Below are 13454 nucleotides of genomic sequence, written 5' to 3' on the forward strand. Positions count from 1 at the left end.
AGTCCTGTTATACTCTCACCACCATCAGAACATATCTTCAAAGCTATCAGTCCACAGAAAAAAAGCGCCGCACCATTTTGGGTGGGCTCGAACCTCCAACCTTTCGTCTAACAGCCGATGGCGCTAGCCAATTGCGCCACGGAGACACTGAGGCTCCACTTTCACCACCATCAGAACATATCTTCAAAGCTGTCAGCGCAAAAAAAAAGCGACACACCGTCCCCAGTGGGCTCGAAACTCCAAGCTTTCGGTTAACAGCCGATCACGCTAGCCAATTGCTCAACGGAGACAGTCCAGCTCCACTCTCACCACCATCAGAACATATCTTCAAAGCTATCAGCCCAAAGAAAAAAAGCGCCGCACTACCACCGGGTGGGCTCGAACCTCCAACCTTTCGGTTAACAGCTGATCGCGCTCGCCAATTGCGCCATGGAGACAGTCGTGCTCCACTATCACTAACATCAGAACATATCTTAAAAGCTATCAGCCCAAAGAAAAAAAGCGGCGCACCACCCCCGGGTGGGCTCGAAACTCCAACCTTTCGGTTAACAGCTGATCGCGCTAGCCAATTGCGCCACGGAGACAGTCCTGCTCCACTCTCACCACCATCAGAACATATCTTCAAAGCTATCAGCTCAAAGAAAAAAAAGCGCCGCGCCGCTACCGGGTGGGCTCGAACCTCCAACCTTTCGGTTAACAGCCGATCGCGCTCGCCAATTGCGCCATGGAGACAGTCGTGCTCCACTCTCACTAACATCAGAACATATCTTCAAAGCTATCAGCCAAAAGAAAAAAAGCGGCGCACCACCCCCGGGTGGCTCGAACCTCCATCCTTTCTGTTAACAGCCGATCGCGCTAGCCAATTGCGCCACGGAGACAGTCGTGCTCCACTCTCACCTCCATCAGAACATATCTTCAAAGCTATCAGCTCAAAGAAAAAAAGCGCCGCGCCGCTACCGGGTGGGCTCGAAACTCCAAGCTTTCGGTTAACAGCCGATCGCGCTAGCCAATTGCGCCACGGAGACAGTCCTGCTCTACTCTCACCACCATCAGAACATATCTTCAAAGCTATCAGCCCAAAGAAAAAAAGCGCCGCACCACCACCGGGTGGGCTCGAACCTCAAACATTTTTGTTAACAGCCGATCGCACTAGCCAATTGCGCCACGGAGACAGTCCTGCTTCACTCTCACCACCATCAGAACATATCTTTAAATCTATCAGCCCAAAGAAAAAAAAGCAACACACCACTCCCGGTAGGGCTCGAACCTCCAACCTTTCGGTTAACAGCTGATCGCGCTAGCCAATGGCGCGACGGAGCCAGTCCTGCTCCACGCTCATCACCGTCAGAACATTTCTTCAGAGCTATCAGCCCAAAAAAAAGCGCCGCACCACCACGTGGTGGGCTCGAACCTCCAACCTTTACGTTAACAGCGGATCGCGCTAGCCAATTGGGCCACGGAGACAGTCGTGCTCCGCTCTCAACACCATTAGAACATATCTTCAAAGCTATCAGCGCAATGAAAAAAGAAACACACCACTCCCAGGAGGGCTCGAACCTCCAACCTTTCGCTTAACAGCCGATCGCGCTAGCAAATTGCGCCACGGTGGCAGTCCTGCTATAATCTCACCCCCATCAGAACATTTCTTCAGAGCTATCAGCCCAAAGAAAAAAAAGTGCCGCACCACCACCGGGTGGGCTCAAACCTCCAAACATTCAGTCAACAGCAGATCGCGCTAGCCAATTGCGCCACAGAGACAGTCGTGCTCCACTCTCACCACCATCAGAACATAACTTCAAAGCTATCAGCGAAAAGAAAAAAAAGCGACACACCGTCCCCGGGTGGGCTCAAACCTCCAACCTCTCGGTTAACAGCCGATCACGCTAGCCGATTGCGCCACGGAGACAGTCCTGCTATACTCTCACCACCATCAGGACATATCTTCAAAGCTATCAGTCCAAAGAAAAAAAGCGACACACCGTCTCCAGTGGGCTCGAAACTCCAAGCTTTCGGTTAACAGCCGATCACGCTAGCCAATTGCGCAACGGAGACAGTCCAGCTCCACTCTCACCACCACCAGAACATATCTTCAAAGCTATCAGCCCAAAGAAAAAAAAGCGCCGCACTACCACCGGGTGGGCTCGAACCTCCAACCTTTCGGTTAACAGCCGATCGCGCTCGCCAATTGCGCCATGGAGACAGTCGTGCTCCACTCTCACTAACATCAGAACATATCTTCAAAGCTATCAGCCCAAAGAAAAAAAGCGGCGCACCACCCCCGGGTGGGCTCGAAACTCCAACCTTTCGGTTAACAGCCGATCGCGCTAGCCAATTGCGCCACGGAGACAGTCCTGCTCCACTCTCACCCCCATCAGAACATATCTTCAAAGCTATCAGCTCAAAGAAAAAAAAGCGCCGCGCCGCTACCGGGTGGGCTCGAAACTCCAAGCTTTCAGTTAACAGCCGATCGCGCTAGCCAATTGCGCCACGGAGACAGTTCTGCTCCACTCTCACCACCATCAGAACATATCTTCAAAGCTATCAGCCCAAAGAAAAAAAGCGCCGCACCACCACCGGGTGGGCTCGAACCTCCAACCTTTCGGTTAACAGTCGACCGCGCTAGCCAATTGCGCCACGGAGACAGTCCTGCTTCACTCTCACCACCATCAGAACATATCTTCAAAGCTATCAGCCCATAGAAAAAAGCCAGCACCACCACCGGGTGTGCTCGAACCTTCAACCTTTCGGTTAACGGCCGAACGCGCTAGCCAATTGCGCCACGGAGACAGTCCTGCTGCACTCTAGCCATCATCAGAACATATCTTTAAATCTATCAGCCCAAAGAAAAAAAAGCAACACACCACTCCCGGGAGGGCTTGAACCTCCAACCTTTCGGTTAACAGCCGATTGCGCTAGCCAATGGCGCCACGGAGACAGTCCTGCTCCACGCTCATCACCGTCAGAACATTTCTTCAGAGCTATCAGCCCAAAGAAAAAAAAGCGCCGCACCACCACCTGGTGGGCTCGAACCTCCAACCTTTACGTTAACAGCGGATCGCGCAGGCCAATTGGGCCACGGAGACAGTCGTGCTCCACTCTCACCACCATTAGAACATATCTTCAAAGCTATCAGCGCAATGAAAAAAGAAACACACCACTCCCAAGAGGGCTCGAACCTCCAACCTTTCGCTTAACAGCTGATCGCGCTAGCAAATTGCGCCACGGAGGCAGTCCTGCTATACTCTCACCTCCATCAGAACATTTCTTCAGAGCTATCAGCCCAAAGAAAAAAAAGTGCCACACCACCACCGGGTGGGCTCAAACCTCCAAACTTTCAGTCAACAGCAGATCGCGCAAGCCAATTGCGCCACAGAGTCAGTCGTGCTCCACTCTCACCACCATCAGAACATATCTTCAAAACTATCAGCGAAAAGAAAAAAAAGCGACACACCGTCCCCGGGTGGGCTCAAACCTCCAACCTCTCGGTTAACAGCCGATCGCGCTAGCCGATTGCGCCACGGAGACAGTCCTGCTATACTCTCACCACCATCAGAACATATCTTCAAAGCTATCAGTCCAAAGAAAAAAAGCGACACACCGTCCCCAGTGGGCTCGAAACTCCAAGCTTTCGGTTAACAGCCGATCACGCTAGCCAATTGCGCAACGGAGACAGTCCAGCTCCACTCTCACCACCATCAGAACATATCTTCAAAGCTATCAGCCCAAAGAAAAAAAAGCGCCGCACTACCACCGGGTGGGCTCGAACCTCCAACCTTTCGGTTAACAGCCGATCGCGCTCGCCAATTGCGCCATGGAGACAGTCGTGCTCCACTCTCACTAACATCAGAACATATCTTCAAAGCTATCAGCCCAAAAAAAAAAGAAGCGCCGCACCACCACCGGGTGGGCTCGAACCTGCAACCTTTCGGTCAACAGCAGATCGCGCAGGCCAATTGCGCCACGGAGACAGTCGTGCTCCACTCTCACCACCATCAGAACATATCTTCAAAGCTGTCAGCGAAAAGAAAAAAAAAGCGACACACCGTCGCCGGGTGGGCTCAAACCTCCAACCTCTCGGCTAACAGCCGATCGCGCTGGACAATTGCGCCACGGAGACAGTCCTGCTATACTCTCACCACCATCAGAACATATCTTCAAAGCTATCAGTCCAAAGAAAAAGAGCGCCGCACCACTCCGGGTGGGCTCGAACCTCCAACCTTTCGTCTAACACCCGATCGCGCTAGCCAATTGCGCCATGGAGACAGTCATTCTCCACTCTCACTAACATCAGAACATATCTTCAAAGCTGTCAGCCCAAAGAAAAAAAAGCGGCGCACCACCCCCGGGTGGGCTCGAACCTCCATTCTTTCTGTTAACAGCCGATCGCGCTAGCCAATTGCGCCACGTAGACAGTCGTGCTCCACTCTCACAACCATCAGAACATATCTTCAATGCTACCAGCGCAAAGAAAAAAAAGCGACACACCGTCCACGGGTGGGCTCGAAACTCCAACCTTTCGGTTAACAGCCGATTGCGCTAGCCAATTGCGCCACGGAGATAGTCCTGCTCCACTCTCACCACCATCAGAACATAACTTCAAAGCTATCAGCTCAAAGAAAAAAAAGCGCCGCGCCACTACCGGGTGGGCTCGAAACTCCAAGCTTTCGGTTAACAGCCGATCGCGCTAGCCATTTGCGCCACGGAGACAGTCCTGCTCTACTCTCACCTCCATCAGAACATATCTTCAAAGCTATCAACCCAAAGAAAAAAAGCGCCGCACCACCACCGGGTGGGCTCGAACCTCAAACCTTTTGGTTAACAGTCGATCGCGCTAGCCAATTGCGCCACGGAGACAGTCCTGCTTCACTCTCACCACCAACAGAACATATCTTCAAAGCTATCAGGCCATAGAAAAATAAGCCCACACCACCACCGGGTGGGCTCGAACCTCCAACCTTTCGGTCAACAGCAGATCGCGCTAGCCAATTGCGCCACGGATTCAGTCGTGCTCCACTCTCACCACCATCAGAACATATCTTCAAAGCTATCAGCGAAAAAAAACGCGACACACCGTCCCCGGGTGGGCTCAAACCTCCAACCTCTCGGTTACCAGCCGATCGCGAAAGCCAATTGCGCCACGGAGACAGTCCTGCTACACTCTCACCACCATCAGAACATAACTTCAAAGCTATCAGCCCAAAGAAAAAAAGCGCCGCACCACCCCCGGGTGGGCTCGAACCTCCAACCTTTCGGCTAACAGCCGATCGCGCTAGCCATTTGCGCCACGGAGACAGTCGTGCTCCACTTTCATCACCATCAGAACATATCTTCAAAGCTATCAGCCCAAAGAAAAAAAGCGCCGCACCCCCCCCCCCCGGGTGGGCTCCAACCTCCAACCTTTCGGCTAACAGCCGATCGCTCTAGCCAATTGCGCCACGGAGACAGTCACGCTCCACTCTCACCACCATCAGAACATATCTTCAAAGCTATCAGCCCAAAGAAAAAAAAAAGCGCCGCACTACCACCGGGTGGGCTCTAACCTCCAACCTTTCGGTTAACAGCCGATCGCGCTCGCCAACTGCGCCATGGAGACAGTCGTGCTCCACTCTCACCAACATCAGAACATATCTTCAAAGCTATCAGCCCAAAGAAAAAAAAGCGCGGCACCAACCCCGGCCGGGCTCGAACCTCCATCCTTTTTGTTAACAGCCGATAGCGCTAGCCAATTGCGTCACGGAGACAGTCGTGCTCCACTCTCACCACCATTAGAACATATCTTCAAAGCAATCAGCGCAAAGAAAAAAAAGCGACACACCGTCCCCGGGTGGGCTAGAAACTCCAACCTTTCGGTTAACAGTCGATCGCGCTAGCCAATTGCGCCCCGGAGACAGTCCTGCTTCACTCTCACCACCATCAGAACATATCTTCAAAGCTATCAGCCCATAGAAAAAAGCCCGCACCACCACCGGGTGTGCTCGAACCTCCAACCTTTCGGTTAACGGCCGAACGCGCTAGCCAATTGCGCCACGGAGACAGTCCTGCTCCACTCTAGCCACCATCAGAACATATCTTTAAAGCTATCAGCCCAAAGAAAAAAAAAGCAACACACCACTCCCGGGAGGGCTCGAACCTCCAACCTTTCGGTTAACAGCCGATAGCGCTAGCCAATTGCGCCATGGAGACAGTCGTGCTCCACTCTCACCACCATCAGAACATTTCTTCGGAGCTATCAGCCCAAAGAAAAAAAAGCGCCGCACCACCACCGGGTGGGCTCGAACCTCCAACCTTTCGGTTAACAGCCGATCGCGCTAGCCAATGGCGCCACGGAGACAGTCGTGCTCCACGCTCACCACCGTCAGAACATTTCTTCAGAGCTATAAGCCCAAAGAATAAAAAGCGCCGCACCAACACCTGGTGGGCTCGAACCTCCAACCTTTACGTTAACAGTGGATCGCGCTAGCCAATTGGGCCACGGAGACAATCGTGCTCCACTCTCACCACCATTAGAACATATCTTCAAAGCTATCAGCGCAAAAAAAAGCAACACACCACTCCCGGGAGGGCTCAAACCTCCAAATTTTCGGTTAACAGCCGAACATGCTGGCCATTTGCGCCACGGAGGCAGTCGTGCTCAGATCTGACCACTGTGAGAACATGTCTCTAAAGTTATCAGCGCAAAGAAAAAAGCAACACACCACTCCCAGGAGGGCTCGAACCTCCAACCTTTCGGCTAACAGCCGATCGCGATAGCCAATTGCGTCACGGAGACAGGCGTGCTCCACTCTCACCACCATTAGAACATATCTTCTAAGCAATCAGCGCAAAGAAAAAAAAAGCGACACACCGTCCCCGGGTGGGCTCGAAACTCCAAATTTTCGGTTAACAGCCGATCGCGCTAGCCAATTGCGCCACGGAGACAGTCGTGCTCTACTCTCACCACCATCAGAACATATCTTCAAAGCTATCAGCTCAAAGAAAAAAAAGCGCCGCACCACTACCGGATGGGCTCGAAACTCCAAGCTTTCAGTTAACAGCCGATCGCGCTAGCCAATTGCGCCACGGAGACAGTCCTGCTCCACTCTCACCACCATCAGAACATATCTTCAAAGCTATCAGCCCAAAGAAAAAAAGCGCCGCACCACCACCGGGTGGGCTCGAACCTCCAACCTTTCGGTTAACAGTCGATCGCGCTAGCCAATTGCGCCACGGAGACAGTCCTGCTTCACTCTCACCACCATTAGAACATATCTTCAAAGCTATCAGCCCATAGAAAAAAGCCCGCACCACCACCGGGTGTGCTCGAACCTCCAACTTTTCGGTTAACGGCCGAACGCGCTAGCCAATTGCGCCACGGAGACAGTCCTGCTCGACTCTAGCCACCATCAGAACATATCTTTAAAGCTATCAGCCCAAAGAAAAAAAAAACACACCACTCCCGGGAGGGCTCGAACCTCCAACTATTCGGTTAACAGCCGATAGCGCTAGCCAATTGCGCCACGGAGACAGTCGTGCTCCACTCTCACCACCATCAGAACATTTCTTCGGAGCTATCAGCCCAAAGAAAAAAAAAGCGCCGCACCACCACCGGGTGGGCTCGAACCTCCAACCTTTCGGTTAACAGCAGATCGCGCTAGCCAATGGCGCCACGGAGACAGTCGTGCTCCACGCTCACCACCGTCAGAACATTTCTTCAGAGCTATCAGCCCAAAGAAAAAGAAGCGCCACACCACCACCTGGTGGGCTCGAACCTCCAACCTTTACGTTAACAGCGGATCGCGCTAGCCAATTGGGCCACGGAGACAGTCGTCCTCCACTCTCACCACCATTAGAACATATCTTCAAAGCTATCAGTGCAAAGAAAAAAGCAACACACCTCTCCCGGGAGGGCTCAAACCTCCTATTTTTCGGTTAACAGCCGAACGTGCAGGCCAATTGCGCCACGGAGACAGTCGTGCTCAGATCTGACCACCGTGAGAACATGTCTCTAAAGTTATCAGCGCAAAGAAAAAAGCAACACACCACTCCCAGGAGGGCTCGAACCTCCAACCTTTCGCTTAACAGCCGATTGCGCTAGCAAATTGCGCCATGGAGCCAGTCCTGCTCCACTCTAGCCACCATCAGAACATATCTTTAAAGCTATCAGCCCAAAGAAAAAAAAAGCAACACACCACTCCCGGGAGGGCTCGAACCTCCAACTTTTCGGTTAACGGCCGAACGCGCTAGCCAATTGCGCCACGGAGACAGTCCTGCTCGACTCTAGCCACCATCAGAACATATCTTTAAAGCTATCAGCCAAAAGAAAAAAAAAGCAACACACCACTCCCGGGAGGGCTCGAACCTCCAACCTTTCGGTTAACAGCCGATAGCGCTAGCCAATTGCGCCACGGAGACAGTCGTGCTCCACTCTCACCACCATCAGAACATTTCTTCGGAGCTATCAGCCCAAAGAAAAAAAAAGCGCCGCACCGCCACCGGGTGGGCTCGAACCTCCAACCTTTCGGTTAACAGCAGATCGCGCTAGCCAATGGCGCCACGGAGACAGTCGTGCTCCACGCTCACCACCGTCAGAACATTTCTTCAGAGCTATCAGCCCAAAGAAAAAAAAGCGCCGCACCACCACCTGGTGGGCTCGACCCTCCAACCTTTACGTTAACAGCGGATCGCGCTAGCCAATTGGGCCACGGAGACAGTCGTGCTCCACTCTCACCACCATTAGAACATATCTTCAAAGCTATCAGTGCAAAGAAAGAAGCAACACACCACTCCTGGGAGGGCTCAAACCTCCTATTTTTCGGTTAACAGCCGAACGTGCAGGCCAATTGCGCCACGGAGACAGTCGTGCTCAGATCTGACCACCGTGAGAACATGTCTCTAAAGTTATCAGCGCAAAGAAAAAAGCAACACACCACTCCCAGGAGGGCTCGAACCTCCAACCTTTCGCTTAACAGCCGATCGCGCTAGCAAATTGCACCATGGAGCCAGTCCCGCTTTACTCTCACCACCATCAGAACATATCTTCAAAGCTATCAGCCCAAAGAAAAAAAGTGCCGCACCAAACCGGGTGGGCTCGAACCTCCAACTTTTCGGTTAACTGCAAATCGCGCTAGCCAACTGCGCCACGGAGACAGTCGTGCTCTACTCTCACCACCATCAGAACATATCTTCAAAGCTATCAGCTCAAAGAAAAAAAAGCGCCGCACCACTACCGGATGGGCTCGAAACTCCAAGCTTTCAGTTAACAGCCGATCGCGCTAGCCAATTGCGCCACGGAGACAGTCCTGCTCCACTCTCACCACCATCAGAACATATCTTCAAAGCTATCAGCCCAAAGAAAAAAAGCGCCGCACCACCACCGGGTGGGCTCGAACCTCCAACCTTTCGGTTAACAGTCGATCGCGCTAGCCAATTGCGCCACGGAGACAGTCCTGCTTCACTCTCACCACCATTAGAACATATCTTCAAAGCTATCAGCCCATAGAAAAAAGCCCGCACCACCACCGGGTGTGCTCGAACCTCCAACTTTTCGGTTAACGGCCGAACGCGCTAGCCAATTGCGCCACGGAGACAGTCCTGCTCGACTCTAGCCACCATCAGAACATATCTTTAAAGCTATCAGCCCAAAGAAAAAAAAAACACACCACTCCCGGGAGGGCTCGAACCTCCAACTATTCGGTTAACAGCCGATAGCGCTAGCCAATTGCGCCACGGAGACAGTCGTGCTCCACTCTCACCACCATCAGAACATTTCTTCGGAGCTATCAGCCCAAAGAAAAAAAAAGCGCCGCACCACCACCGGGTGGGCTCGAACCTCCAACCTTTCGGTTAACAGCAGATCGCGCTAGCCAATGGCGCCACGGAGACAGTCGTGCTCCACGCTCACCACCGTCAGAACATTTCTTCAGAGCTATCAGCCCAAAGAAAAAGAAGCGCCGCACCACCACCTGGTGGGCTCGAACCTCCAACCTTTACGTTAACAGCGGATCGCGCTAGCCAATTGGGCCACGGAGACAGTCGTCCTCCACTCTCACCACCATTAGAACATATCTTCAAAGCTATCAGTGCAAAGAAAAAAGCAACACACCTCTCCCGGGAGGGCTCAAACCTCCTATTTTTCGGTTAACAGCCGAACGTGCAGGCCAATTGCGCCACGGAGACAGTCGTGCTCAGATCTGACCACCGTGAGAACATGTCTCTAAAGTTATCAGCGCAAAGAAAAAAGCAACACACCACTCCCAGGAGGGCTCGAACCTCCAACCTTTCGCTTAACAGCCGATTGCGCTAGCAAATTGCGCCATGGAGCCAGTCCTGCTCCACTCTAGCCACCATCAGAACATATCTTTAAAGCTATCAGCCCAAAGAAAAAAAAAGCAACACACCACTCCCGGGAGGGCTCGAACCTCCAACCTTTCGGTTAACAGCCGATAGCGCTAGCCAATTGCGCCATGGAGACAGTCGTGCTCCACTCTCACCACCATCAGAACATTTCTTCGGAGCTATCAGCCCAAAGAAAATAAAGCGCCGCACCACCACCGGGTGGGCTCGAACCTCCAACCTTTCGGTTAACAGCCGATCGCGCTAGCCAATGGCGCCACGGAGACAGTCGTGCTCCACGCTCACCACCGTCAGAACATTTCTTCAGAGCTATAAGCCCAAAGAAAAAAAAGCGCCGCACCAACACCTGGTGGGCTCGAACCTCCAACCTTTACGTTAACAGTGGATCGCGCTAGCCAATTGGGCCACGGAGACAATCGTGCTCCACTCTCACCACCATTAGAACATATCTTCAAAGCTATCAGCGCAAAAAAAAGCAACACACCACTCCCGGGAGGGCTCAAACCTCCAAATTTTCGGTTAACAGCCGAACATGCTGGCCAATTGCGCCACGGAGGCAGTCGTGCTCAGATCTGACCACTGTGAGAACATGTCTCTAAAGTTATCAGCGCAAAGAAAAAAGCAACACACCACTCCCAGGAGGGCTCGAACCTCCAACCTTTCGGCTAACAGCCGATCGCGATAGCCAATTGCGTCACGGAGACAGGCGTGCTCCACTCTCACCACCATTAGAACATATCTTCTAAGCAATCAGCGCAAAGAAAAAAAAAGCGACACACCGTCCCCGGGTGGGCTCGAAACTCCAAATTTTCGGTTAACAGCCGATCGCGCTAGCCAATTGCGCCACGGAGACAGTCCTGCTCTACTCTCACCACCATCAGAACATATCTTCAAAGCTATCAGCTCAAAGAAAAAAAAGCGCCGCACCACTACCAGGTGGGCTCGAAACTCCAAGCTTTCAGTTAACAGCCGATCGCGCTAGCCAACTGCGCCACGGAGACAGTCCTGCTCCACTCTCACCACCATCAGAACATATCTTCAAAGCTATCAGCCCAAAGAAAAAAAGCGCCGCACCACCACCGGGTGGGCTCGAACCTCCAACCTTTCGGTTAACAGTCGATAGCGCTAGCCAATTGCGCCACGGAGACAGTCCTGCTTCACTCTCACCACCATCAGAACATATCTTCAAAGCTATCAGCCCATAGAAAAAAGCCCGCACCACCACCGGGTGTGCTCGAACCTCCAACTTTTCGGTTAACGGCCGAACGCGCTAGCCAATTGCGCCACGGAGACAGTCCTGCTCGACTCTAGCCACCATCAGAACATATCTTTAAAGCTATCAGCCAAAAGAAAAAAAAAGCAACACACCACTCCCGGGAGGGCTCGAACCTCCAACCTTTCGGTTAACAGCCGATAGCGCTAGCCAATTGCGCCACGGAGACAGTCGTGCTCCACTCTCACCACCATCAGAACATTTCTTCGGAGCTATCAGCCCAAAGAAAAAAAAAGCGCCGCACCGCCACCGGGTGGGCTCGAACCTCCAACCTTTCGGTTAACAGCAGATCGCGCTAGCCAATGGCGCCACGGAGACAGTCGTGCTCCACGCTCACCACCGTCAGAACATTTCTTCAGAGCTATCAGCCCAAAGAAAAAAAAGCGCCGCACCACCACCTGGTGGGCTCGAACCTCCAACCTTTACGTTAACAGCGGATCGCGCTAGCCAATTGGGCCACGGAGACAGTCGTGCTCCACTCTCACCACCATTAGAACATATCTTCAAAGCTATCAGTGCAAAGAAAAAAGCAACACACCACTCCTGGGAGGGCTCAAACCTCCTATTTTTCGGTTAACAGCCGAACGTGCAGGCCAATTGCGCCACGGAGACAGTCGTGCTCAGATCTGACCACCGTGAGAACATGTCTCTAAAGTTATCAGCGCAAAGAAAAAAGCAACACACCACTCCCAGGAGGGCTCGAACCTCCAACCTTTCGCTTAACAGCCGATAGCGCTAGCAAATTGCACCATGGAGCCAGTCCTGCTTTACTCTCACCACCATCAGAACATATCTTCAAAGCTATCAGCCCAAAGAAAAAAAGTGCCGCACCAAACCGGGTGGGCTCGAACCTCCAACTTTTCGGTTAACTGCAAATCGCGCTAGCCAACTGCGCCACGGAGACAGTCGTGCTCTACTCTCACCACCATCAGAACATATCTTCAAAGCTATCAGCTCAAAGAAAAAAAAGCGCCGCACCACTACCGGATGGGCTCGAAACTCCAAGCTTTCAGTTAACAGCCGATCGCGCTAGCCAATTGCGCCACGGAGACAGTCCTGCTCCACTCTCACCACCATCAGAACATATCTTTAAAGCTATCAGCCCAAAGAAAAAAAAAACACACCACTCCCGGGAGGGCTCGAACCTCCAACTATTCGGTTAACAGCCGATAGCGCTAGCCAATTGCGCCACGGAGACAGTCGTGCTCCACTCTCACCACCATCAGAACATTTCTTCGGAGCTATCAGCCCAAAGAAAAAAAAAGCGCCGCACCACCACCGGGTGGGCTCGAACCTCCAACCTTTCGGTTAACAGCAGATCGCGCTAGCCAATGGCGCCACGGAGACAGTCGTGCTCCACGCTCACCACCGTCAGAACATTTCTTCAGAGCTATCAGCCCAAAGAAAAAGAAGCGCCGCACCACCACCTGGTGGGCTCGAACCTCCAACCTTTACGTTAACAGCGGATCGCGCTAGCCAATTGGGCCACGGAGACAGTCGTCCTCCACTCTCACCACCATTAGAACATATCTTCAAAGCTATCAGTGCAAAGAAAAAAGCAACACACCTCTCCCGGGAGGGCTCAAACCTCCTATTTTTCGGTTAACAGCCGAACGTGCAGGCCAATTGCGCCACGGAGACAGTCGTGCTCAGATCTGACCACCGTGAGAACATGTCTCTAAAGTTATCAGCGCAAAGAAAAAAGCAACACACCACTCCCAGGAGGGCTCGAACCTCCAACCTTTCGCTTAACAGCCGATTGCGCTAGCAAATTGCGCCATGGAGCCAGTCCTGCTTTACTCTCACCACCATCAGAACATATCTTCAAAGCTATCAGCCCAAAGAAAAA

The 13454-nt window shown here is 52.5% G+C and overlaps 1 non-coding gene across 1 annotated transcript; it reads right to left on the reverse strand.

Annotated features, from left to right (window-relative positions):
• Window positions 1–3451: 3451 nt before the first annotated feature.
• On the reverse strand, window positions 3452–3525 carry TRNAN-GUU (transfer RNA asparagine (anticodon GUU)). Its single transcript has one exon. It is a non-coding gene; the product is annotated as a tRNA-Asn (tRNA).
• Between the last annotated feature and the right edge of the window lie 9929 nt (window positions 3526–13454).

This window comes from Rhipicephalus microplus, unplaced genomic scaffold (genome assembly GCF_043290135.1).
Source record: "Rhipicephalus microplus isolate Deutch F79 unplaced genomic scaffold, USDA_Rmic scaffold_40, whole genome shotgun sequence".
NCBI classification, from domain to species: domain Eukaryota; kingdom Metazoa; phylum Arthropoda; class Arachnida; order Ixodida; family Ixodidae; genus Rhipicephalus; species Rhipicephalus microplus.